This window comes from Megascapheus bottae, chromosome 27 (genome assembly GCF_031878675.1).
Source record: "Megascapheus bottae isolate mThoBot1 chromosome 27, mThoBot2.hap1, whole genome shotgun sequence".
In the NCBI taxonomy this organism is placed as follows: Eukaryota; Metazoa; Chordata; class Mammalia; order Rodentia; family Geomyidae; genus Megascapheus; species Megascapheus bottae.
Genome location: NC_143535.1, coordinates 21,882,275 through 21,909,482, shown reverse-complemented (window position 1 = coordinate 21,909,482; position 27,208 = coordinate 21,882,275). Strand labels below are relative to the sequence as shown.

Here is a 27,208-nt window from a genome sequence, read left to right as displayed (position 1 = left end):
ATACTCAGGAGGCAGAGAGTGGGAGGATCGGTATGAGGCTGGCCTGAGCAAAAAATAAGACCTTACTCCCCCAAATAACCAAACAACTAAAGCAAAAAGGTGGAAGGTGTGAGTTAAGTGGCAAAGCATCTACCCAGAACCCACAAAGGAGTTCAAAAAAAAAAGTCTAGGCATATTACTGGGCATGTCTGTGATCTCAGTATTTATTAGAGAAAGGCTCAGAAGAAACAAAGCTTCATTAAGGCCAGCTTGAGCTATGCAGAGAGACTGTTTCAGCAAACAAATCCAAAAAAACAAAAACAAGGGACTAGACACCCCTGCTGGTAATTAAACATAAATATACAATTTGAATCTGAACTTTCAATTTGATCTTACTCATTTACAAATCCTTTTGTCAGTATCATAGTGCTTTTATTAATATTGTTAGGTAAATTTTCAAACGAGAAACCCTCAGTCCTTCTATTTGTTTTTCTTAGCACTGTTTGTCAGAACCACTAGTGTTTTTTCATTTATCTAGATTGTTTAACTTTTTCTGATAATATTTTACGTTTACGGTTTTCAGAGTGTTTCACATTTCCTTTGTTGCATTCATGCTTAATTCCTTTGACAGCATTGTGAATGAGACTGTTCATTGCATTGTGGACAGTGTACTACAAATGTATAAAAAGACAACCTATCTTTGTATTCTGACTCTTATTCTGTAAACCTTGTCAAACTCATTTCTGTTTTGATAGATGTAAAATGGATTTTTTGGGATTTTGTACGGATTATGTTCTACAAATAGTACTAAGTCTTCCCTTCCCAATCTGCTTTTCATCTTGGCTAGAATCTTCAGTGCAATGTCAAAGAGAAATGGCAAGAGCAGATATATCCTTGTTTTTGAACTGAAAAGTACTCTTTTCATTATGAATTAGGAAGTATATGTAAAGCTTTTTAATAAATAGTCTCTTTTTCAGACTGGAAATTTCACTCTATTCCTAATATGTTGAGTTATTACCATGAAAAAGTATTCAATTATGTCAGATCTATTTTTTGTTGTTAGAGATGATCTCTGATGTTTTTTTTTAAAAACCTGCTGATTGACTTGTACATGTTGAACCAGCTTTGTATGCCCAAGAAAAATTCCTCCTGGTCACCATATATATATTTTTAGGTGTTTGGGGATTTAATTGGCTAGTATTTAATCAAGGATTTTTACATGCATAATCATAGCAATATTGGTTTGTAGTTTTCCTGTGCTGCCTTTGCTTTTCTTAAGAGTAATATGACATAAATACCTCATAAAATGAGACAAGAAGCATTCTATTTCTTGAAAGAGCTTGTGAAAAAAATTATTTGTTCTTTAAATGTCTGGTAGAATTCCAAACATTTGATAAAAGCCCAGACTGGGCTTTTCTTTGTGGGTATTGTTTTGCTTACAAACTCCCTTCATATACATCCATCCAGATTGTCTCTTCCTCAAATTTTTCCTCATGTGTACTGCCTAATTTGTTGGTATACAATTGTTTAACAATGCTTTATAATCCTAATTTCTTTCTTTCTTTTGCTTTCTTTCTCGGGTCTTAAGGTGAAAGGTGGAGTTATGTACTTAAAATCTTTTTTCTCTTTCTCTTCTCTTCTGCCAGTCCTGGGGCTTGAACTCTGGGCATGGATGCTCTGAGCTTCTTTGTGCTCTACCACTTGAACCACAGAACCACGTTTGGGTTTCAATTATTGGAGATAAGAGCCACAGAAACTTTCCTGCTCAGAATTGGCTTCAAATCATGATCTTCAGATGTAAATTTTCTGAGTCACCAGGATTACAGGCTTGAGCTACAGGCACCCTGACTCCCTTCTCCCCTGTTTGTCAGTTGTGGGGCTTGAACTCTGGGCCTGGGCACTGTCCCAGAGCTCTTCAGCTCAAGGCTAGTGCTCTACCACTTTGAGCTGCAGTGCCACTTCCACCACCTCCAATTTTCTGTTTATTGGAGATAAGAATTTCAAAGACTTTAGTGCCTAGGCTGGCTTTGAACCAAGATCCCAGTGTTTAATATTGTTTATTTGCTTGTTTACTTTTTAATGACTAGCTGGATTTTGGTTGACCATTTCCCAATCCTCAACAATGCTCAACATCTAAAATGACAGTCCTTAGGGAGGTGTGTGCTTGCGTATGCTATGGTCACTCAGGATTTAGAGTGAAACATTATGGCTGTCCTCCTTTACTACATTCAGGAATTTAATTCTACTTACTATTCTACTTCTTTTCAGCAATTTCCTGAGCATAAATTGTTTTACAAGTTAATCCATTCAAGTTGTGGTTCCTTTGAAAGAACAATCTCAAAGGTCAGTTTGGTATTTGCTCAGGCCAAACAACAGGGTTCTGCCAGCTCCTATTCCCTTTGGCCTTTTCTGCTGGCTAGTCAGTAGTTTAGGCTGTGTGGACATTAAACCCACAAGCCTCTTCTACAAAGATACTCCCTTTGCACAAAGCCAAGTGTTGCTGTTGCGTCCAGCTTGCTGACGCAAACTTTACTGTACATGGCTTGGTGTCCACCTGGTCTTCTGGGCTGGAGCTTTCAGTGGGATCACAGTGCAGATGGAACATAAATGAGAGCCACCATATCTGGCTTGTATGTTGAGATGGGGTCTTTCTAACTGTCCTAGCATGCTCCTAATCTCGATACATCTTCCATTAGTTGTGAAAAGAGGCCTGAGTCACTGACCCTGATGACAATTTCACTGATACCATAAGTAACATTTGAAATAAATTGAACATCTCTGATACATTCTGAGACAACCAGTACTAGGAGGAATTTAACCCTATCTGATAGAGTGCTACTACAAAGTCCTGTAGGTAGAGACTAGACATATGTTTCTCACTAAGATCTTAAAAAGGCAACTTTGTCAGTTGCCACCATCCCTACTTGAAGAATGTATGGAGGGGCATACAGATCTGAAAGAAAATAAAACTGTCTATATTCAGAGACATGATTATACCTTTTAGAATAGAAAAAATACCTTTTAGAACTAGTATGTGACAGATACGAGGTCAACCCAAAGAAGTCAATTCTATTTTTAAATAGTAATTGTTAGCACATCCCCTCCATATCAGGTCTTCAGCATCTCCCACTTCCCAGAGCACTTTGTATCTGCCCCAGCTGCATCAGCTGAATCCCCTCCCGCCCCCATCCACACCTGCCCTTCACAAAGAAGGCTGCAGGAGCTCCCTTGAGATCCTTTGGGATTTGGTCAGCATTCCCACTCTCTGCCCAGACCTAGTTGAGCAGGTGGATTATCTCCCACCTCCAGCCTTGTTGTTACAAGGATCTACCTGGGTAGGGACAGACTCCTGTGGGGCAGATAAGGAGTCCCTCTGATAAACCTTCTTCTCCTGTACAAGACTGTGTCCGCGTGGTCTTCTGGTGTGGCTGCCTATAGTAATCATCAAGGCCAGTTGTGGTGGCTCACTTCTGTAATCCTACAGTTCAGGAGGCAGAGATCAGGAGAAATACAGTTTGAGGCCAGCTTGAGCAAATATTTCTTAAGACCTAATCTCAGCCAATGAAATGCTGTGTTTTTAGGTGTGGGTCTGTTATCTCGGGTATAGAAGGAAGCATAAATAGGAACAAAGTTCACCCTCACTTTGCCAAAAAGCAAGACCTTACCTCAAAAATAATCAGAGCAAAAAGGCCTAGAGACATGGCTTAAGTGACAGAGTGACTAGCAGCTGCAGTCCTGCAGTTCTGCCAAAGAAAAACAGAATTAAAAGCCCTTAAAAATCAATATAATTGGGGCCGGGAGTTTGGCCTAGTGGTTAAAGTGCTTGCCTAGCATGCATGAAGACCCGGGTTCAATTCCTCGGTACCACATATACAAAAAAGCCGGAAGTGGTGCTGAGGCTCAAGTGGTAGAGCTCTAGCCTTGAGAAAGTCCAAGGACAGTGCTCAGGCCCTGAGCTCAAGCCCAGGACTGGTAAAAAAAAAAAAAAAAAATCAATATAATTATAACAGCTCCAATAATACTTGCAAGTTTAACCAAACATTTATGGAAGGTATAAGCAGAAAAGTGTAAAACATGCGTAAGATCAAGTGCTGGTGGCTCAGGCCTATAATCCTAGCTGAGGATCTCAGATCTCAATCATGAGCAGACTAATCATTGAGATACACATCTCTGATTAACCTGCAAAAACTTGCAACTGGAGAAATGACTGAAGTTGTAGAATACCAGTCATGAATGAATATTAAACAAGAGCTTGAAGCCCTGAATTCAAGCTGGCAAGCGTGCACACACATGCAATGCACACATGAAAGAAATCAAAGAACACCCAAGTAAATAGGAATAATATGTTCATGGTCTGGAAAACAACAGTAAAAAAGGTCAGATCTATTCCAATTGCTTTACAGAGTAAACTCTATTACAACTGAAATTCCAGCAGTCTATTTTTTTTTTGGTAGATATAGACAACATGATTACAGAAGTATCTAGAAATATACACCCAAAATATAGCTGATTGATTTTTGGCAAAGATACACATTAGCAATTCAATGGAAAAAAATAAAGTCATTTCAGTAAATGCCACTGTATCAATTATACATCCGTTAAAAAATAACAAAACACCCCCCCCCAAATTTTTTGACTAAAATCACGTATTTCATTCCAAAATCATAAGCTAAATTATGGGAGAAAACCTTTGTAATCTCAGATCAGGATAGGTATTAGTCACTAACAAAAAGCACAATTAAAGAAAAAAAAAAAACCAGTTCCTCAAAAGTAAGAACATTTGCTGTGTGAAAAACACTGTTATAAAGGAAAAGACATGCCTGTAAGAAATTATTTGCAAATCACACATCTGTCAAGGAACTTCTATCTAGAATATAGAGTATAATGAACTCCTAAAACTCAATGGTAAATAAGAGCTCATTCAAATTAGAGGCTGAAACAGGTCCTTTATCCAGTTGTAATGTGATGTAAATGCCCAGTGAACTGGGCTGGCCAGTTCACAGTGGCACTGTGGCTCAAAGGGTAGGGTGGTGGCCCTGAGCTCTTCAGCTCAGGGCCAATGCCCAGGCCCAGAGTTCAAGTCTCACACAGACCCCCCACCCCCCCAAAAATGCCCTGCAGGAATGAAAGGGAAATTAAGACACCTTCAAATAAACAAATACTAGAAAATATGTTGCCAGGCAACCCTAGAAAAAAAAATAAGAGAAATTTCAGAAATGGAACAATGATGAAACAAAAATATTGCAGGCAACTTTTCTAACTATGCTTGAATTAATTAAAGCAAAAGCTGTAACACACTTTGATGTGGCTCTCAAATTATGTATTATATCATTAAAAGGAGGAAAGGGTACAAAGGAATTTTAAGGGATGTTAAATGTAAAATGTTGATATCATTAGGTGGTGGCAAGTTACTTGTGTATAATATCTAGAGCAAATTCCAAATAATCTATGGAATGAGGACACTCAGAACACCACAGATAAAAATAAAATTCTAAGAAAGGTATAGGTAATATATAGGAAGGAAGGAGAAACAGAAACAGGTGAAGGGTGATGGCTCATGTCTATAATCCTAACTACTCAGATTACAATGGCCAAGGTTAGTTTGGGAAAAAAAAAAAAAATCAGTTGAGACCCATTCTCTACCAGCAGCTTGATAAGGTGGTGTATGTCATAAATCGGAGAGTCACGGCCTAGGCTGGCCTAGGCAAAAATTTCAGGTCCTACCCCCAAATATAGCAAAAAGGAATGATAGGGTGGAGGGGCTTGGTTCTGGTGCTAGAGTACATGACTAGCAAGCAAAAATAAGTTTAACTCTCGGGCATGAGGTACCAGAAGAATTTCACAAAGTCAATAAGAAATACACTGTCTAATTAAATCAAAGTTAAGATTTATTCGACAAGAAGGAACTTTGTCTTATTTAATATTAGAATTTCATGGAATTCTATACAATTATATGTACTGCTATTACAAAAATTTTAGTCATTCTTGCTTATAGGCCGTATGAAAGAACAATTTTCTTTTTTTTTTTTTTGCCAGTACTAGAGTTTGAACTCGGGGCTAGGCACTGTACTTGTTCACTTTTACACTTGAGCCACAGTGACACCTCTGGCTTTTTCTGTGTATGTGATACTGAGGAATTGAACCTAGGACTTCGTGCATGCTAGGTGAGCACTCTACCAAACTCCTGGCACCTCCTTTTTTTTTTTTTTTTTTTGCCAGTCCTGGGGCTTGAGCTCAGGGCCTGGGCATTGTCCTTGGCTTTCTCAAGGCTAGTACTCTATCTCTTGAGCCACAGCACCACTTCCAGCTTTTTGTGTATGGGGTACCAAGGAATTGAACCCAGTGCTTTATGCATGCCAGGCAAGCACTGTACTAGGCGAAACTCCCAGCCCTTCAAAGTACAACTTTCATAACCCAGAGTATCTCTTTTCTTTCTCTAAAGCATTTGCCTACTATGAACAAGGTTCTAGGTTTAGTTCTTATTACTGTAAAAATATAACAAGCAAGCAAACAAAATTACAAAAAAAAAAACCCTCCAAGCCAAAACCAAAGCAAGCAAACAAAAAAAATTGTTCATATATAAAACTTAAGTAGCTGAATGACATATAAAAAAATTCATAATTGCTCAGTCACTCATAACTAGAAATTTAAACAGTAGACGTTGTAAATCTGAAGACATAAGATCTCAACTGGATGACTGAAACTATTTAAATAATGGTCCCTGTATATATCATGTTTTTCCTATATGTAACAGGCTTAAGCTAAAATTTATAAATTAGACACTGTAAAAGTTAACAGTAAAGTTGAACAATATAACAAAAGGTATATAAATGTTATCTCTTTAAAAGAGCCAGGCGGGGTGGCTCACCTCCGTAATCCTACTCAGGGGGCTGAGATCTGAGGATCAAGGTTCAAAGTCAGCCCAGCACAAAAGAACCTGAGACTCTTTATCTCCAATTAACCTCTGGAAAAAAAAGGGGGAGGGTATGGGGCTTGGCTCAAAGGTAGAGTGGTAGCCTTGAGCTGAAGAGCTCAGGAGTAGCGCCCAGGCAGAGTTCAAGCCCGTGACCCACATTAAAAAAAAAAAAGGTCAAGATAGCCAGGTGCAGGTGGATAATGCACAATGCACAAGGCTCAATTCTGGAAGACAAAAATTCAAGCCAGCCCGGGGGGATAAAAGCACAGGGGACTCTCATCAGTAGTTAATCAGCAAAAAGCAGGGCTGAAGACAAGGCTCAAGTGGTAGAGCACTTGTCAGGTGAACAAGCGAGTACAAGGCCTGAGCTCAAATCCTATCGTCACCCCCCATCCTCCATTTAAAAAGGATTTTTTTGTTTGTTTGTTTGTCAGTCCTGGGCTTGAGCTCACGGCCCGAGCACTGTCCTTGAGCTTTATCAAGGCTAGCGCTCTACCATTTGAGCCACAGCGCCACTTCTGGGTTTTTCTGTGTAATTGGTACTGAAGAATGGAACCCGGGGCTTCTTGCATGCTAGGCAAGCCACTCTACTGCTAGGCTACACTCCTGGCCCAACAATAACCTATTTATTAATAAAGTAATTTTTAGAGGCAAGAGTGTTTTGTTCTCTTGTCTTCATTTTATTCTCTGTGCTTGCTTAGTAGTTCAGCATGTTTAAATACAAAAAGTTTTGAGAAATACAAAATACAGGGGCCCCCAGGACTAACAGACAAAAAAGAAATACAAAATACAGTGATTTATGTGCATTCTGGCTTTAGGTGCTTAGGCTGCTTTTACCCATATCTACTCTCCCTCTCCATGCTCTATTTTGCTTTTTTCTTCACCCTAGATGTCAGCAATGCCTTCCATTTGTATTTCACTTCCAAATAACAATTTCTTTTCAAACCTATTGGGGGGAATCTTAAACTTCAACATAGATTAGAAAACTACAGATCAGGGAAAATAAAGATCACAAAATAGGTGACTTTACCAACTCCCAACTCAGAACTTCTGGCTTTTAATTAAATCCTGTTCTTACTTAATTACTAAGCTACATTGCCTTTCCTTCCAAGGCTCTCTTTTCTATTTATTGTTATGATTAAGTATTTTACATATATTTTATAGTACTGTGACACAGTCATTCTTAGCAATTATCACAATCACAATTTTTTTATAATACCAAGCATCAATGTTCTAATCTACAAAATTCACAAATGTTAGACTATAGACTTATACAGAATAAAAGGTTTAACTCTTTGAATAAAACCATTTCTTCCAGATCGGATGTTATATACATTTCTTCCCTCTGCTAGGGATTCAGTTATTCATTCTCTCTGTCTTTATCTTTGTCTCTGTCTCTCTCTCTGTCCAAGGAACTCTTGTTGGGATCTACTATTTGGATTACTAATCTAGCAATTCTAATATATTTAGAGAATCAACAGTATGTATCAATATGTATGTTCCCAGCATAGATTCTTTCAAAATTATTTTAAGTGGTTTACTAGGATATAAGTGATGCAATAAACTCATAATTGAAGTGTACAATCTGATGAGTTATAACATATATGACATCATCAACAAGAACCTTTCTCCTAAGTTTGTCTTTTTTTTTTTTTTTTTTGCCAGTCCTGTGCTTGAGCTCAGGGCCTGAGCACTGTCCTTGGGCTTTCTCAAGGCTAGAGCTCTACCACTTGAGCCTCATCACCACTTCCGGCTTTTTTCTATGTATGTGGTACCGAGGAATCAAACCCGAGTCTTCATGCGTGCTAGGCAAGCACTTTAACCACTAGGCCAAACTCCCGGCCCCAGTTTGTCTTTTTTTGTAGTCTCCTTTTCCTTTCTTGTCTCAGGACCAATTTGATTTTTTCACTTTGGACTAGCTGTACTTTTCTAGTTTTATATAATGGAATCATACTATATGATATAACTTGATATAATTATGGCTTCTTTCACTTGATCTAATTCTCAGATTCATTCATGTTAACATCAATATAAGCTGATGATTTTTTGGTCCTTTTAACTGTCGAGGACTATTCCATAACATTGATGTAATACCATAAGTGATTTGTCATTTAACTACTGACAGACTACTGAGTCTAGTTATTGTAAATAGTTTGAACTCTTTATTTAGTCAGCTGTGGGGCTTGAACTCTGGGCCCAGGCACTGTGCCTAAGCTCTTCAGCTCAAGGTTAATGCTCTACCACTTTGAGCCAGTGCCACTTCTGGTTTTCTGGTAGTTAATCAGAGATTAGAGTCTCATGGACTTTCATTCCCTGGCTGGCTTTGAACCAGAATTCTCAGATCTCAGCCTCTAGAGTTGCTAGGATTACAGGTGTGAGCCCTGGTGCCTAGCCTTGAATTATTTATTGTAAAAAAGCTGCTACAAACAGTTTGGTGCAAGTCTTAGTAAAGACAAACCACACAGTTTTTTAAACGTAAACTGTTGCTAGGGGCAGGTGGCTCATGCCTGTAAATCCTAGCTACTCAGGAGGCTGAGATCTGAGAACTGCAGTTTGATGCTAGCCAGCCAGCCCAGGCAGGCAAGTCCATGAGACACTATTTTTAGCCAGTCCTGGGGCTTGAACTCAGGGCCTGGGCACTGTCTTTGAGCCTCTGTGCTCAAGGCTGGCACTCCACCACTTGAGCTACAGTGCCTCTTCCAGCTTTTTTGAGTAGTTTATTGGAGATAAGACTTTTCTGCTAGAACTGGCTTCAAACTGTGATCCTCAGATCTTAATCTCCAAAGCAGATAGGGTTATAGGATGAGCCACCAGTGCTAGGCTTATCTATATCCAATTAACCTTCAGAAAACAGAGTGGTGCTGTGCCTCAAAGTGGTAGAGCACTAGCCTTTAGTAAACAAGCTCAGGGACAGACGCCAGAGATACGTATTCACAAGACAGTATGTTAGAAATGAAGTTGACAACTTGGGGGAGGATTGGAGGGAGGGAAAATGGGAGAAAAACATGGGAGGGGGTAACAATATAAGAAGAAATGTACTCACTACCTCACATACGTAACTGTAACCCCTCTGTACATCACCTCAATCATAAAATTGAAATAAAAAGAAAAAAATACACCACATAGCTTCAATAGATAGTATTTTTTCCCATTATCTGTATTTTTGTACCCAAAGATTGAATCCTGGGCATTGCACATGCTAGTAGTTAGCATTCTACAATTATATACTTCAGTCATAACTAGTCATTTTTTAATCAAAGATGTCAATAATTTTCTGTTATAATCCATTTCTAGATTAAGAGCTTTGGGAAAGAATAGACCAAATAGATCAGTTAGCCTGAGGTACATGGCAAGACCTTGTCTCAAAACAAACCCCAAAGACTTGGGACACACAGCTTAGTGGCAGAGTCCTTGTGTTTAATCTCCAGCATTGGAAAAAAAAAATTTAAAGAGCCAGTAATTCCACTGCTAAATATATACTTAAAAACAAATTTTTGTACATTAATGCTGAAAATGGCATTAATCAAAATAGTCAAGATAGAAGCAACTCAAATTTCCATTGAAAGAAAAAGGTAAAACACTACACAAGCCAGCGCCAGTGGCTCGTGGTTGAAAGCCAGCCCTGGCACGAAAGTCCATGAAATACTTATTTTCAATTAACCACCAGAAAACTGGAAGTGGTGCTGTGGCTCTAGTGGTAGAGCACTAGCCTTGAGAAAGCCCAAGGACAGTGCTCAGGCCCTGATTTCAAGCCTTGGGACTGGCAAAAAAAAAAGAAAAAGAAAAAGAAAAATATTTGAAGCCACTAAATTGTATTCATAAGTTATAAGAAATTTTATCATATCCATTTCACTAAAGTCATATTTCCAATATTCTTTTTTAAGAAGCTAGAAAAAGAACAAAATTAACAAAGAATGCAACAAACATACAACCAAAATTTGGTTCTTTGAAAAAAATGAATAAAATTGATAAACCTTTAGTTAAAGATGAGAAGGGAAAATAAGGTAAGGAAAGGTGTGTGTGTGTGTGTGTGTGTGTGCATGTGTGTATAAAAAAAACTATGGGTTGTAGGTATATTTTAAGGAATAACTGACAATATCAAGTGCTACAAATCAAACATAGAAATCAAAAGACCTTATAATAGCATGCAGCAAGAAGTAGTTAGAAACAAGAGTGCAATAGCCAAAGAGAAAGAATACACAGATTTGGGAGTTTAACTTGAAAACAGACAATTCAATATGAAGTAGCTTTGTTTGAAAGACAGCAAAGGGATTAGCTGGAAGGAAATGGGTTCAACAGAGAGTTATGGAAATGAACCTAAAATTCAAGAGAATATACTCATATTTTTACAGAACAGAGAAATTAGAGAATGTTTTTTCAAACTCCCTCACATATGTAAATTATTATTACTAGCAGTAATAACAACTATATTTTAATAGTTAATAATATGTGCCAGACAGTGTTCTAGATTTCTGATGTGAGTTATTAGCACCAGGATATTGTTCATATTTTATATATTAAATGACTTTATTTTTACATAACCTTTTGAGATAGGGATCATTTGGAATCTTTATTTTAGCAGTGAGGAAAATGGAGAAAGAGAAGCTTAAATTATTCCCAGGCAGGATTAGTAACAGTCAAGAACTAAAGTGAGCCAAAAACAGAGCCAATAATTATTGTAAATAAAATAACTCTTATAGAGGTAAGGTTTGCTTAGTTTCATAGAGTGGGAAAGATAGCAAAGAAAAAAGCAACTGCCTTCCTAATGTAGTAAAAAACCAACAAAAAGGAACCTTTTTGTTGTCTGTAATTTTAGCTACTCAGGAGGTTGAGATCTAAGGACTGTAGTTCAAAACCAGACTGGGTAGAATAGAAACTCCACATGTAAGAGCCAGCAAAAAGGCTGGACTGGAGGAGCTAGAGCGTCATCTGTTAGCAAGAAAGCCTAGTGGCCCTGAGTTCAAACCTTAACAGAGGAAAAAAAGACAAAAGGAAATAAGCAGTGGAGATTCAAATCAGAATGGAAGGAGTCTACTACGAGGTAGATGAAATGCAAAAAGAAAAATGGAAAGAAGAATGAATACACAAAAATACACAAATGAAAACAAAGAAAATCTGTGATTTTCAGCTTAAGAGGAGATAGATTTTAAACAATTATTGTGAAGTATGTAAAGTATGATAACTGTAGTGAAAGTAGTGGTATTTTAAACAAAAAAATCTATATAAGGTTCATATATGGTTGGGAGAAATGGGAATGACATTAAGATGCACTGTACTCATAAACTGACATGTTAAACTTCCTTCTACAACTACTTAAAGATTTTTTTTAAAGTATAAATAATATTCAATAGCAGTCTTTATAATTGTTGGAAAACTATGACAAGCTATTTTTGATACATATACTTATAAGGATATTAAAAATTATAGGTCAAAGAGCCTTATTAAGCATCTCTTAAATAATGTGGGTGCCCTTTTTAAAAATCTTTTTTTTTTTTTTTGGCTAGTCCTGGGCTTGAACTCAGGGCCTGAGCACTGTCCTTGGACTTTCTCAAGGCTAGAGCTCTACCACTTGAGCCTCAGCACCACTTCCAGCTTTTTTCTATGTATGTGGTACCAAGGAATCAAACCTGGGTCTACGTGCATGCTAGGCAAGCACTCTACCACTAGGCCAAACTCCTAGCCCTTTAAGTCTTTTTTGATACCTGATCATTTTCAACAACACAGGAATTTTATTCTTTACAAGGCTAAAACCTTAAAAGATTCACCATGGAGAAGGATACACTATATTTTAATGGTTTTATGCAGCTGTCCATAGTTTTTTTAAATAAAAGTATATTTTAAATCACTTCCCCCAATATTTTTTTTTCTTTTTGCCAGTCCTGGGCCTTGAACAAATAAATGCCTAGATAGCTGTATTTATTTTCTATCATTACCATTTTATGATGGTGTGTTCTCATTTTTCCCCTATATCCAATCTATTTTGAGTTTTGATATTTTACTTTAAAAATGACTATTGAAGAATTATTACTGGGGCTTAGAGCATAGCCTACTGGTACAGTGCTTGCCCAGCATGTGCGAAGCCTTGGGTTCAATTCCTTGGTACCACACTCGAAGAAAAAATGGGAAATGGTGCTGTGGTTCAAGTGGCAGGGTGCTAGCCTTGAACAAAAAATGTCCAAGGCCATTTACCCATACTAAAGGACATACTAAAGCCCCTGTTCACTGCAGCATTATTTACCATAGTTAAGATATGGAACCAACCCAGATGACCCTCAGTAGATGAATGGATCAAGAAGATGTGGTACTTACACACTATGGAATTCTATGCTGCCATCAGGAAGAATGACATCGCCCCATTTGTAAGGAAATGGAAAGACTTGGAAAAAATCATATTAAGCCAGACCCAAAGGAACATAGGCTCCATGGTTTCCCTCACTTGTAAAAATCAGAACACATCTAGGTCTTTCCTAGCAGAGTATTACAATAGCTCAAAACCTACGTACATAAGGTCATACAGGATAAGACTAAATGAAATGAACTCTGGGATACGGAAACAAGAGGTTTATGTGATTGTTATTCTTAATGTACTGTTATTTCTCTTCTCTTTTTTTACCCTTGTGGTTAACCTCATGTTGTTGTATCTGACTTTGTTACCTTGTATACTGTATATATCTTCATTTGAAAAGGGAAAGGAAGGGGGGAAACAAGATGATTGGGAGGGTAGGGGGAGGAAAATGGGAACAAAAACATGAGGAGTATCAATGTGTGAGAAGTAATGCACCTACTACCTGACAAATGTAACTGCAACCCCTCTATACATTATCCTGACAATAAATTTTCTTTAAAAAGTAAAAAAACAAGTGTCCAAGGACACTTATTATTTGTTGGGGAGGGGCAATATTGAGGTTTGGAACTTAGGACCTAGTGGGTGCTAGTTAGCTGCTCTACCAAGAGCCACCAATCAACCTATAAGTATTATCTAAGTTCTTCATACCTCTGTGTGTATGTGTAATTCCTGTATTTCTTAGAAGGGGAAATCTAAGGATGTATAATAGACTCAACAAGTACATGTGACTTGGCATACAACTTCAATGTTCCTGTAGGATAAACATTAGTCATATAGTTCCTTAATCAAGATGACTGAATAAGTCATGATTGAAAGTTTACTTATGAATAGTTATAAACTCTATGACTAGTTACATTTAGTTGCGGTTTAGCAAGCAGACAAAAGCAAACTCTGCAGACAGACTTGAGTTGGAAACCTGGGTCTAGCACTAACTAGCTGTGACATGGTAGGCTGCATCATTTAATCTTAGATACCAGTGTCCTTACTATCAAAATGAGATATTAGTAGCAACATCAATTGATTAATGTGAGATTGACCTGAGATAATATACAAAATTACTTGCATAGCTGGTATACAGAAAAGATACAAGACATTAACAATTATCAATTTAGTCTGTACAGTGTACAATAGGCTCTTTCTACAGTATGCCTATACCTGCATGTCTTTACAACTGTTTGTGGCAATCTCTTTCATTTGTTTTCTAATAATCTTGGGTAGTCTATGATTAAAGACAGAATGAAGGGTAAGGGCCCAAAGCACATAAACCCTCCACCATCCCACTCCATTCTGAAGCAAATAAACATTTGCTGTTGTTACCAAAAGCATCAATGGTTTGTACAATGTAAGTACAACTTTCACTTTTCACAACTGGTTGATATTAAACCAATAAACTGCCCGTCCTCCGCCTTACAACGCGCCTAAAGCCATTTCAACATAGTACTAAGACCACACAGTTAGGAATTTCTATCCAATGTGATCCAATTCAAATGTAAAGTGCTATCTTTGCCTGATCACATGTTCAAATGTCTTTCTATCTACAGAGAACATATGTATGCTAGCTTTGTTGTGTGGCATAAAACTAGATGGATTCATAAAAACGCTACCAGCAACATGCCTCTTTAAAAACAATTTCCAATAAAAGCTGCAGTTCTACTTTTATGTAAGTTTTATTTAAGAATATGACATCTGCAAAACAAGCTTAAAATCTATGTCTTTGGTAATTTTTGAATATTAAATTTAGCACTTTCCTTTTGCCAAAGGAATGAAAATCTAAATCTGAAACTTAAAAAAAAGTTAAGTAACACATCTTATACACAACTAATCTTCCTGCACTGAAAAATACAAACTACAATTAAATGCAAACTACAATTAAATTGTTTGGGTAATAAGTATTTTAAGTAACTTTTGAACATAGTACTGATTATACATCCTTTGTATAATTTAGGGATGAAAAGAAATACAATGAAATCTCCAACTACTAAGCAGTAATATCTTAATTTAAAAATAATTTATGTACATGACAGAAAGCAAATAAGCATATTAATTATACTTCATAGCAAGATTTTCATTTGAGACAAAAGACAAATATAGAATCAAAGAACAAAAAGTCTGCTATGCCAAATTTGAATAGAAGACATAACTATAAATTCATGATCGATCAAAATAATTTCTTAGTTGTCTCTTCTTGGAAATATCCGAGAATCACCTCCAACTAACCAGCATAAAAAGCCAAAAGTGGAAGTATGGCTCAAGTGGTGGACCAGCTTTATGCAAAAACAAACAAACCAACCAACCAACCACGCACACAGTCAAAAAGCCCCCCCCAAAAAAGCTATTGAGGGAGACTATTTCCCAATTCTTTATTTTGAAGACTGACAAAGTGATTAAGTCAAGTATCTAATGAAGGAATTACCCAGAGACTCCAAAACTAACAAATCACAAGTCTGGTGGTCATCACTTTTACTAGATAGTTATATTTAGTACTGTTATCAGTGTGGAAATCTGACACTATCTCCTATACAATGCAATAAATATGAGGTACAGAACATCATCTATTAAATATTTCTGAGTTTTAATGTTGTTACAGAGCTTTTGGAAATTCAATGGGAAAGAAAAATGAAAAGGACATGAGGAAGGTATGGGCAAAATCAGAACATGAGTGTGTTCTTTAAGACTACCGATTTGGTCAATCAGATTCAGGAAAAAGTCATGGGTACTGGGTAACAAAAGGAAGGAACTACTGCAATCACCAGAGGCAAAGCATGCATTTTCCTTGACTACATCCTGAAAAGAGGGTTTCAAAGACTCTTTGAAACACAAGAAATTTTGAATATGCTAACTTTGATAAGTACTGTAATTGATATTGGAATTAGCTGAATATATTTAGTGAGTGTATGCTGAAATAATTAAGGGACACCAAAGGTAGTGGCCCACACCTGTAATTCTAACATTTGGGAAGCAGATAGGTGATCACGACACACACACACACACACACACACAGAAAAAAGAAAAAACCAGGACAAGTTAACATAACTGCCCAAAGAGCTGTAAACAAAAGTAGCAACGTGTGGGGATATTCTTTATTATTTTTCTCTATTATTTTTCTCCCTAGTTTCTGTAAGACTGAAAATTTTCTCAAGGTAAAAGAATTGTACCACTGAGAAACACATCATGAAGTACACCTACACTGAAATTATATTTGGCTTCAAATTTCCCTCTAGTTGCACAGCTGAAGACAAGTTATTTAATGTCACAAACTTCGTCTCATCTATAAACAAGTCATGATATCTACATCGATTAGGTTGTTGTGAGAATTAAGACTGCGTGTGTAAAACGCCTGGCAGTGTTGCACAAAATAAGGAAAGCTAGTTTTTGTAACTTATGTATGTAATCGAGTTGTTTGCACATACAATAAGGGAAAGATATTTCTAATTTACTAGAGGTCAAAGTGAAGTAGAAAAGGAGAAAAGGAACACACACAAACATTTAAATCCAAGAGTTACAACTAAAACCCTAGGCAACAGAAAACCATGAAAAACGTTTAGCTATTCACAGTCTTTTCATATCTCACATACAGCGCAGTTTCCTTCTGGTATTTAGCTTGTCTCCAAAATAAAGCACTCAAGGAATAAGCAGAAGTTGAAGAGAATAATTCTCCCACTCTCAACAGTCGTTCTGTGGGCTAAAAAAGAAAATGAAGCTCTGGATCTTCTTTACAGTCCAGGGGTCACTGGGCTTGATACTAAATCGACTCAAATACGTGTCATGCGTTTCTTCAAGCCTAACCTGCTCGTCGTTTCATCCCCTTGTCGGATTAGGCCGGCAATAAAACTGACAGAGCGATCCTCAGGTAGGGAAGAAAGAGGTTGTTTACAATTAAAAAAAAATAATAATAATAAATTGACCAAAAAAAAAAAGTGCCTTTTTTTTTTTTCTCTCTCTCCTTTCCACTACCAGAGAAAAAGCAGCGCGAGGCGAGGCGGGGGGGATAAACACCAGGTGGGGAACACGTCCGCCAGCCTGGGGTTTCGGTCTGGGCATTACAGACGTGCAAATGAAGCCCGGCGGGGAGATCCGGGGGACGGCGCGCCGGCCGCGGGGAGGAGGGGGACCCCGCGGGGGGTGTGATCTCTCGAGGCCGGTGTGGGGCCACCCGACCGGGCTTCTCCTCCCCCGCCCCGCGTCCAGGTGGGCGACGCGTGGTGCCTGTCAGTGCCCCAGGCGGGCGCGCCCGGGGTGCCCCGGCGGCGCTCTACGGCGGGGGACCCCCCCCCGGCCTTCGCCCTCCCTTCCCTCCCCGTTACCTGCGGGCGGCGGCGCCGGGGCCCGGAGGCCTGCTGCTGCTCCTTCTCCTCCCCGCCAGGCTGCGGCGGCGGCGGCGGCGGCGGCCCGGGGGGAGGGGGCGGAGCGCGCGCCGGGCTCCCTCTCCTCCCCCGGGAGGCTCAGGGACCCTATCTCGGACCGCCGCGCCTAGGCCCGGGAGCCGCCGGCGGCTGGGGCATGGCGGCACAGCCCGCCGGCGTGCCCGTGAGGTGGGAAGGCTGCGTGACGCGGGGCCGAGGGCGCCTCCGCTGTCCGGAGGGCCCTGAGGGGAGAAGCGAGGGGGTGGTGTCCGGGTTGAGGGGGGGCCGCGGGGAGCCGTGCGCAGGCGGCCGTTGGGAGCGGTTGGCCGTTTGGGGAGCGCAGCGACGGCTCGCGTTTTTTTTTTTTCCCGGCGGGGCGGGGTGGGAAGGAGGGGAGTGAAGGGGAGGGGAGGCTGGGAGGGAGCCGCCGCCGCCGCCGCCGCCGCCGCCGCTGCCGCTGCCGCTGCTGCCGCACGCGCGTGCGGGCCGGCGCCGCCGCCGCCGTTACCGCTCCGCTCACTCCAGCCTGTTTGGGGGGCACTTTGTTTGTGTCCCACAATGCTCTGCGCGGACGGCCGGGCTGTGTGGAAGAGAAGGGGAAGTGGGCGGGGCTGCGCGTGCTCGGGGGCGGGGCCCGAGGGGAGCGGGAAGGGCGGGCGGTGTTGGGAGTGGGGGGGGGGAGGCGAGGGGGAGGAAACCCGGCCCTTGCACAAGCGCACAACAGGCTCTCCTCGTCCTGGCTTCTCGGCGGTGGCGATTTCGGGTCTCGTTGTCGATGCCCGCCAGACCAGGAAGCCCCCGCGGGGCCTCGACCGCGTCCGGCCTGTGTGCACGTGTGCAGGTGGACAGGCCCTGTCCAGCGCGCCCGTCCTCTGGTCGTCAGCCTCGCCGAAGCCGAGGGGAAGTGTTACTCCACGGGTGGTGGTTTTCTTTCTTTTCTTCCTTTGAACTAAAGACGAAAGGAACCCGGCTTTCTCGTGTGGTTTCTGCAGCGCTGCCTCAAACTGCAACACCCCAGCTCCACTCTCAGAGAGAGGTCAGTCGTTAGCACGAACACTTGTCACAACGTGGAAACTGAGGCCTGCCCGAGGGGTTGCACCAGGGACCGGTGCCTGCTGTCTTGGCCGGCTCCGAACCCTCCTTCCCCGCCAGGTGTCTCAGATCCCGGACCTCCTGGGCTCCTCTGGCACCCTTGCAGTGCTCTTAAGATTGTTCTAGCACTTTCCTGGTTGACCTGGCCAGGAAATGTCATTGTGAGATGACTAGAAAAATCCACTCCCAAGTCAAAGCCCGTTCGTCTCCGCCACACAGGCAACCTGAAGACGGTTGCACGAAGCTGTCCCTCCCCCCAGCTTTTCTAGTCTGAAGCTGTAGTTCTAAGGTACACTGTGCCTTCTCTGGGCTTCCAGGGAGGCGGTAGGCAGGTCACCCAGCCGGACCTAGAGGGGAGTTCTTGGTCACCTGTAAAGTTAACTATGTAAAATGTTAAAACAACAACCAACTCCCGCATCCCTAGGCTTGGGTCAGCGTGTCTTCCCAGCTGAGATCCGAGGATTTGGTGGGTAGGAGAGGAGGCATTAATCACTACTCCCCAAGCAGCTGGTGGAGGATAGTATTCTGTATGCTTTGCATTTGCACACTTTGTTTTCCCACACCTACAGTTTTTTTTTTTTAAACCGGTTAACTTTACGGGATTTGTGCAAAAGTTGGCTTGAGGTCAGCTGAGATGTAAATTAGATTTTTTTTTTTCCTCCTGAAACACCTGACAACATCTCCCATTAATCTTCCAGAGAAAACAGAAGCCAAATGCCCCGCACTCTTTAATTCTTTGTGTATGCATGTGCACACTTGGCCGGTATTGGGATTTGAACTCAGGGCTTGGGTGCTTTCCCTTAGCTTTCTTTCTGCTGAAGGCTAGCGCTCTAGCACTTAAGCCTCAGCCCCACTTCCAACTTTTTGGTGGGTTACTTGGAGTTGAGTCTCTCCGACTCATCTATTCGGGCTGGCTTGGAACCTTCATCCTTAGATCTCAGCCTCCTGAGTAGCTATGATGACAGGTATAAGCCACCAGTGCTGGGTTTCTGATTCGAACAAAATCTACTTTATAAATAAAGGCAATAAAACCGGTTTCTATTTGTGTAGATTTTGCAATTTCTAGGACGGTTTCTATCATGTATTGAATTCTCATCCTTACAACAACCTAATCCATTAGATTTGAATATTCTCAACACCATTTTCATCCTATCCATTTCAAACATGAACCCAATCCGAAAGTTGCAAATTAGGATGGGTTGGTGCAGAGTTTTTGAAGGAGAAAGAAGGAGAAGGCCAAGAAACATGATAGCTGCCAAGCAAGGCTCTGGAAGATGTGCCTGAGCTCCAGGCCCTCGTGAGGTTTGGGGGGGGGGGTGTGAAAATGTACAAGGTAAACAACAGGAGAAGAATCTGGTGGGAATCAAGTAGCCAAATGAATCCAAGCCTACCTATCCTAGGACATTTAATAGGACAGTCAATGAAAGACCATTATGCATGTCTTTACTAATTGTGCTCAGGGAACTGCCATCACAGCTTCCATTTATTCTAAGATAGGCAGAACTGACACATTCACAAAAATTGCTTCCCTTATTTATCTCCTCTCCCCTTTCTCATCCCTCTATATCATAGGACATAGATCTCTTATCATATCCAGGCTGTGGAAATAGCTCAATAATTTTCACCTGCCCATCTTATCCCTACTCTAGATATGAAGAATTCATAAACCATCAAATGGGGCCTTATGCACTATGCTAGATGCTTGGAGTGTGAGAAAATATACATATGGAAGATTAACTATTGCAAGAACCCTCTTCTCTGTTTTGGCTTTGGGCAGGGACAGTTTCTGTAGCTTCTGTACCCTCCCACGTCTTTTCTTTTTGAGCTAGCAGAGACTTGTCTTTGGGTGGCTGAAATATATACACCTTTTTTTGACACTAGGCTAAACAATACTGCTGGGAGGACTTTTTTGTGAAATCAGAACCCTGTACACAGGTGAAGTAAACTAGACAGAATGAGGAACCTTTAATTATTAACCTGGAGCAGATGATTCTAAGGAATTCAAACTCCAGGCAGATTCCAGGGGTTTTGTTTTTACCATGAGCAATGTTTGGGATACCAAATTCTGGCAGTTTCTGGCAGGATGGCACTTTCTCATGGTCATTACAGCTGAGTGAGAATTTATCTAGTTCAAAACATATTCCAAGAGGAAGAATGCTTTCATCAGAAAGATCTCTAGCCTGACTTGAATCATTCCAATGAGGACAGCCCATTATTGCACAAGTCAACCTTGCTTCCTTATTAGATCATTTCAACAATATAAACAAAGATTAATCTCACTGTTTTCCACTGAAACTTGCTCCTTTTCCAGTGCTCCTATTTCACTCATTTTTCAATTGGGCACATCAGCTCACCTATTCACTACTCTACTGAATTTCAATTCCACTAATCAGGCCTGGTGAATTTGTCCATCCAGAGAGTCACCATCCTAGAAGAAGATGAGATAGTTTGTGTCTAGAGAATTAAAGGAACATTCATCTTGTTCCTAAGTAAACTCTTAATCTTTTATTCTCTACGCAGTAGGCAAAATTGTAATACATGGCAGTCATATGACCCAACAGTGGCTTCCTAGTCTTCTCAAGCTAAAGTCCCTTAGCATGCCTTTCACTGCACTCTGGGGTCTGGGGCCTTCCAAGTCTTCAGCTTCTCTCACTGTCTTCCTTAAGGAAATGCCAGTTGCAGAGTTAGTTTTTCTTCACATGTAAAATACCATGCTCTTTCTCACATTGGTTACATTATGATCTTTTCCTTGGCTAATTTCCTCTCCATTTTCAGATCTCTGTATATGTACACATGAGATCTCTTTTCTATCTATAATATGCCCATACTATTTGTAAAGCACACTATAGTGCATAATGTATATACTATATAATATGCATGTGGCAGTTTATTGAGATGAATAACAACCATTCAAGCTTAGATGCCTTGCTTGGCAAGCACTCTACCACGAGGCCATGCTCTCAGCCCCCCCATCCCCCCAATTTACCCTTTTGAAGTGTATAATCCCCAGTTTCATTTTTAAACTTTCCCATCACAGAAACCAATACTCTTTAGCAGTTACTTCCCATTTCCTACCAATCTCTAAGCTCCAGGCAACCACTAACCTATCTCCCTGTCAGATTTTAGTTGCAATATCTGTTAAAACCTCTCTATTTTTCTCTCTTACCCACAGTACTTTTAAGAGACTAGGTTGTTGGTCCTATTATGTTTTCTACTGTCTAGAGCTGATCGATTGTATCTTTGTCGTCTAGTTAACATGTTCCTTGTTCTCTGCATTTTTCTATAAAGTATGTGTAGGATATAGATAGATGTCTTATCACATCCGAGTTAGGGGCATAGCTCAGGAGACCAAGTACTGCAAACAAACAGTGGAACCTCTTAAAACAGCAACAAAATAAACAAAAAAAACACAGATTAAAAATTGGCTTTCATTTTAATTTTGGCTTCTTTTTGTGATATCAGCTACCTTTGATGGTACATTCATTTATTAGGAATTTTAAATGGTCATGGAGTTCTGTCATAAGCTGCCATGTTTCCACCAAAGAAAACTGTGCTCTATCTCCATTTGATTACCTAGTGGGATGGCTTGATTCTTTCCTTATTACCAAAGATTTTTTTTTATGCTTTCTACTCTTTTCATTTCCAGATGATAGATAAAAAATTTCCTAGATAAAAAATTCTTAGCCTGACCTTATGACCTTGATTCTTTGATATCCTTTACATCTTTGCTTGGTCCTGCATGAACTTGTCTATGTCTTCAGCTTTATTTCAAGCCACTGTCTTTCCCATACTGTCCTGTTTTTATTTTCTGAATTACCCAGGTCTTTTGCAGCTCAGAATATTTGCATATAAGCCCTCTGCTCAGAAATCTTTTCCCAATTTTCCCTTCCTTTTCTTCTTATTTTCCCTTATAATTTCCCTTAAATCACATTTACCTTGCAATCATAGACTTCCTAAAGAAGACTGTGTTGTTATTCTAATTGTAGCCTCTCATGCTACCCCACTTAAAATTCATACGGCTTGTTTGAGTTCATATTTACATTTATACTTATTTGTGTGATTATTTGTTGGATGTCTTTTTTTCTCACTAAACTATAATTTCTATGAACACAAAGATTATCTATTGTGGATTCTTTCTCCCTAAGCTGAAGTTAATACTTGGAATATAATATTTCAAGAATGTACACACTGAATTGAAGTCAGATTTGGGGAAAATGAAATATTTTGCCTCATTAATAAATAATAAAAAGGTAGCACTCTGTCTAGTGTGAAGGTGTGAATTCAAACCCTAGTGATATGAGAGAGAGACAGAGACAGAGACAGAGACAGAGAGAGGAAACAGCTACATCCCATGAGTGCAAGTACTGTTCTACTATGCTTTGTAATCATACAAAGTGATTTTTACAGTTATCTCTGTTTGATAGATGGTAAGGAAACTATGGAGAGCTGAGCACATTTGCCTGAGATGACATGGTAGTAAATGTTAGAATCTGGGTTCAGATATAGGAAATTTTGCTTTAAGAACATTAGATATCAGGTTAAAAATCTAATAATCAGGTACAGTGGCTTACACCTGTAATCTTAGCTACTCAGGAGGCTGAGATTTGATGATCGAGGTTCAAGCCAGCCTGGGCACTAATGTCCATGAGACTCTTCTCTCCAATTAACCATTAGAAAAACCAGAAGTGGTGCTGTAGCTCCAGGGATAGGGTGGTAGCCTTGAGCTGAAGAGCTCAGGGACAACACCCAGACCCAGAGTTCAAGCCTCATGACCGACAAAATAAAATAGAATAAAATAAAAAATTCTAATAATCCCCATATACTTCGATCCACAGGAAAAATAAGATGTACAGAATGAAGAGATGACTTTTATTATTTGAGTTTTATATTCCAGAATCACAGAAAAACTTTACTGTCTTAGCTGAGGTTGGATATAGATCATCTGGTTAATTAACTGAAATCAAAATAATGAGGTACTATAAAACCTGCAGCTACCATGCCAGATCTAAGGATGGTGAGGGGCAGTTTTCAGAGTCTCCATATACCAGGTGAACAATTTCATTCTAGAGCATGCAAGAATTGCTTCTTCTTTATCCTTTCCCTCCCCTCCTCTTCATGTTCCTTCCCCCTTCCTTTTTTTTTTTGTTGTTGAAATAAATCCTTGAGGCTGGGAGTGTTGCCTAGTGGTAGAGTGCTTGCCTAGCATGCCCAAAGCTGTGGGTTTGATTCCATGGTACCAAATACACAGAAAAAGCCAGAAATGGTGCTGTGGCTCAAGTGATAGAACTCTAGTCTTGTGAAAGTACAAGAATAGTGCCAAGGCCCAGAATTCAAGCCTCAGGACTACGCCCCCCCCAAAATAAAGCAAAAAGCAAAAGAAATGAATCCTTGCTATGTTGCCAAGCCAGTCTCAATTCCTAGCCTAAAGTCATCCTCCTGCCTCATCTTCCGAAGTAGGTGGAACTATATGCATGTGCCATTATGCCTGACCACATGTGTATTTCTTTCCCTATATCTAATTTCATAGAGTTGCTTGTGTAACACAATGCACTTTTTACAAAAAGAAGATACAGATACCATGCATTCTCAATGGGAAACAATGAGAAGACATTACTACCATATTTCTGATTTCCTGAGTCTGTTGATTAGATTTGAATGTGGTAGTACATATGTTTGCAGCCTGTGGGCTAATAGGCAATTTAATAACATTTGAAACCTTGAAATGTTTTCAAGCACATACAAAAACAACGATAGCACTGATAGCTAATGTCTGTAATCCTACTCGTGAGATTTAAGGATCTTGGTTTGAAGCCAGCAGAGGCAAACTTGTATCTGTAAATAATTAACCAGCAAAAAGCTGGGAATGGAGCTGTGGCTCAGGTGGTAGGGTACCAGTGTTAAGCAAAAAAAAAGTCAAGCAAGGGGCCGGGAATTTGGCCTAGTGGTAGAGTGCTTGCCTAGCATGCACGAAGACCCGGGTTCAATTCCTCGGTACCATATACATAGAAAAAAGCCAGAAATGGTGCTGAGGCTCAAGTGGTAGAGCTCTAGCCTTGAGAAAGTCCAAAGACAGTGCTCAGGCCCTGAGCTCAAGCCCAGGACTGGCAAAAAAAAAAAATAAGTCAAGCAAAAGTTTGAGGCCTTGGCCAGGAACGTGGCCTAGAGGGTACAAAGCCCTGGGTTCAATTCCTCAGTACCACATTAACAGAAAAAGCCAGAAATGGTGCTGTGGCTCAAAGTGGTAAAGTGCTAGCTTTGAGAAAGCTCAAAGACAGTGCCCAAGCCCTGAGTTTGAGTCCCAGGACTGGCCAAAAAAAATTATATATATATCACCAAGTTCAAGCTCCAGTACTGACATAAAAAGAAAATAATAGTGATAATGACCAATCATCCTAACACAGAGAAAAACCCAATTGTGTTAAACTTACTGAGTGAGAGACAGCATATCAGCTGGCAACATGGTTCAATAAGTACAATATGTTATGCTTTAAGAGATCTTTAAAGATAGTTTGTCACATGTTATTTGTTGCATTATGTCAGAATTTTCTATTTGGGGAATAGAAATAAAATGAAAATAAAGAAGCTAAAAGAAACTGAGTAGCAAATAGCATGTGAAGAGATATAAAAACTATGAAGCATATATGTTCTGACCTACATAAACAAAGAAGGAAGGAGATGTAGCTTGTAATGTCTAGATTTGAGGTCCCCAAAGACCATCAAGGAGCCAAATCCGATGTAAGCACATGAGAACCTTTTATTGCAAGCTCGAGCCTGAACTCACAACCATCTCTGATGCAGCAGGTCAGAGTTGAGAGCCCCTACTCCTTTGTTCCCAGGGTGTTTTTTTATTTTATTTTATTTTATTTTTTGCCAGTCCTGGGCTTGAGCTCAGGGCCTGAGCACTGTCCTTGGACTTTCTCAAGGCTAGAGCTCTACCACTTGATCATCAGCACCAATTCCGGATTTTTTTCTACATATGTAGTCCGGAGGATTCGAACCCAGGTCTTCGTGCAAGCACTCTACCACTAGGCCAAACTCCCGACCCCTGGCCCCAGGGTTTTTATAGCCCACTGATCATATGGCCATATACAGGGCCCAATAGGATTGTAACATTCATACAGGTCTGCACAATCTTGTTAGGTCACAGTGAGTGACCACTCAATCTTAACCTGTTTCTGGGGAGTCATTTGAACTACCCTGTCTTTTTCTACCTGACTTTGGTGCGCAGTCTTGGTGGGCAAGAGGAGGGGTCAACAACTGTGGCAGGAAGTGGGAGGGAGCTGCCCATATGCCTCTTCCTGAGTGGGCTTGTCCACTTAGTTCCTTGCCTTTTGTTCCTGAGTTTACAGTTCACAGCTTGTTTGGGAACTTTCTGAGTTAATTGAGTTTCTATGGATCTGGGTTAGTTTTAGGTAACATAAGATTAATGTTTCACAAGTTATATACTCAATTGTCTTCATCGTGGGAATGGAGGTGCCTATCAAGGATGGGGGAGGGGTCTTACAGGAGGTTTTAGGGGAGGGGGTCGTGGACACATTTCCAGTCATTGTGTCTTTAGCAGGATGAGATCTAAGCCTGAAATGGCTATATTTTGTTCGGGCATCACAAGCTCAAGTGATTGAATGCCAGCCATGGACAAGTAAGCTGAACTAGGATGTAGCAAACCTTCATAATTCAGTAAATGTACAAGAGACTGCTTAATTTACAAGGTCTTAAGTCAGCTACTCGTATTTGATGCCACTGTGACTCTACTTATCCTCTGTCCAAAAGTACAGACAAATCCTAGAGCTCCTCATCAGGATGAATGACAAGACAGAGCTATTGATCAGGCATAATCACCCCCATGTGGTTCCAATACACAAGTGTGTGTATTGTTTTTGTGTTGGGCTCCCTTGCTAAAATATCTTGATCTTTGATCTTCCTAGCCAGACCATGAGAGAGAAATCCTGACACACAGAGAGGGGAAAAGCAGGAATATAAACTTTGCATGACTTGTATTCTGGTGTTTTGATCCTTTCATCTTGTTTTTATCCCTTCTTTTTCTTTATGCCTCCTTTTTCTCCTGCTACTTCTTGCTATGTCATAAACTGTAAAATAAGCTGCAATTCAAGCTCCTTTTTATATGGTGTTTCTTTCTTTCCTGTCAGGCCCTTGAGATGGCTTTCTGAGTCTTTCAGGCTACTACTTCCCCGAGTTAATCTCTCAGATAACATGAACTAACTTCAGAATCTCTGCAAAAGAAGAATATGTGCTTGAAAACTTGAACTCAAGGCCTTGGAGCTTGCACTCTAGTTTAGCTTGCTTTCTTATGACTGTTGGCATTCAACTACCTGAGCCATAACTCAAAACTGAGTTTTTGCCAGTTAAGTGGAAATGGAGTCTGCCAGACTGCTCATGCTAACTTAAAACCACCATCCTCAGATATCATCCTCCTGAGTAGCTAGGATTACTTAGCCTCTGGTACATGACTAATGTAACTTTTTTTCTCTTTCGGAGTTTAGGGGTTTGAACTAAAGGCCTCTCACTTTCTCA

At 40.3% G+C, this 27,208-nt stretch overlaps 1 protein-coding gene across 3 annotated transcripts in view; it reads right to left on the bottom strand.

Moving 5' to 3' along the window:
• Positions 1-17,991, bottom strand: part of Zbtb44 (zinc finger and BTB domain containing 44) — a 45,444-nt gene extending 27,453 nt beyond the window's left edge. For 2 of the 3 annotated variants that reach the window (XM_090319738.1, XM_090319741.1), the window contains exons 1-2: positions 17,546-17,991; positions 3,311-3,457 (exon numbers count right to left, since the gene is read on the bottom strand). The gene's annotated coding sequence lies outside the window, so the exon portion shown is untranslated. The remainder of the gene's footprint in view (positions 1-3,310; positions 3,458-17,545) is intronic. The other variant, XM_090319739.1, reaches the window with a different exon arrangement.
• Between the last annotated feature and the right edge of the window lie 9,217 nt (positions 17,992-27,208).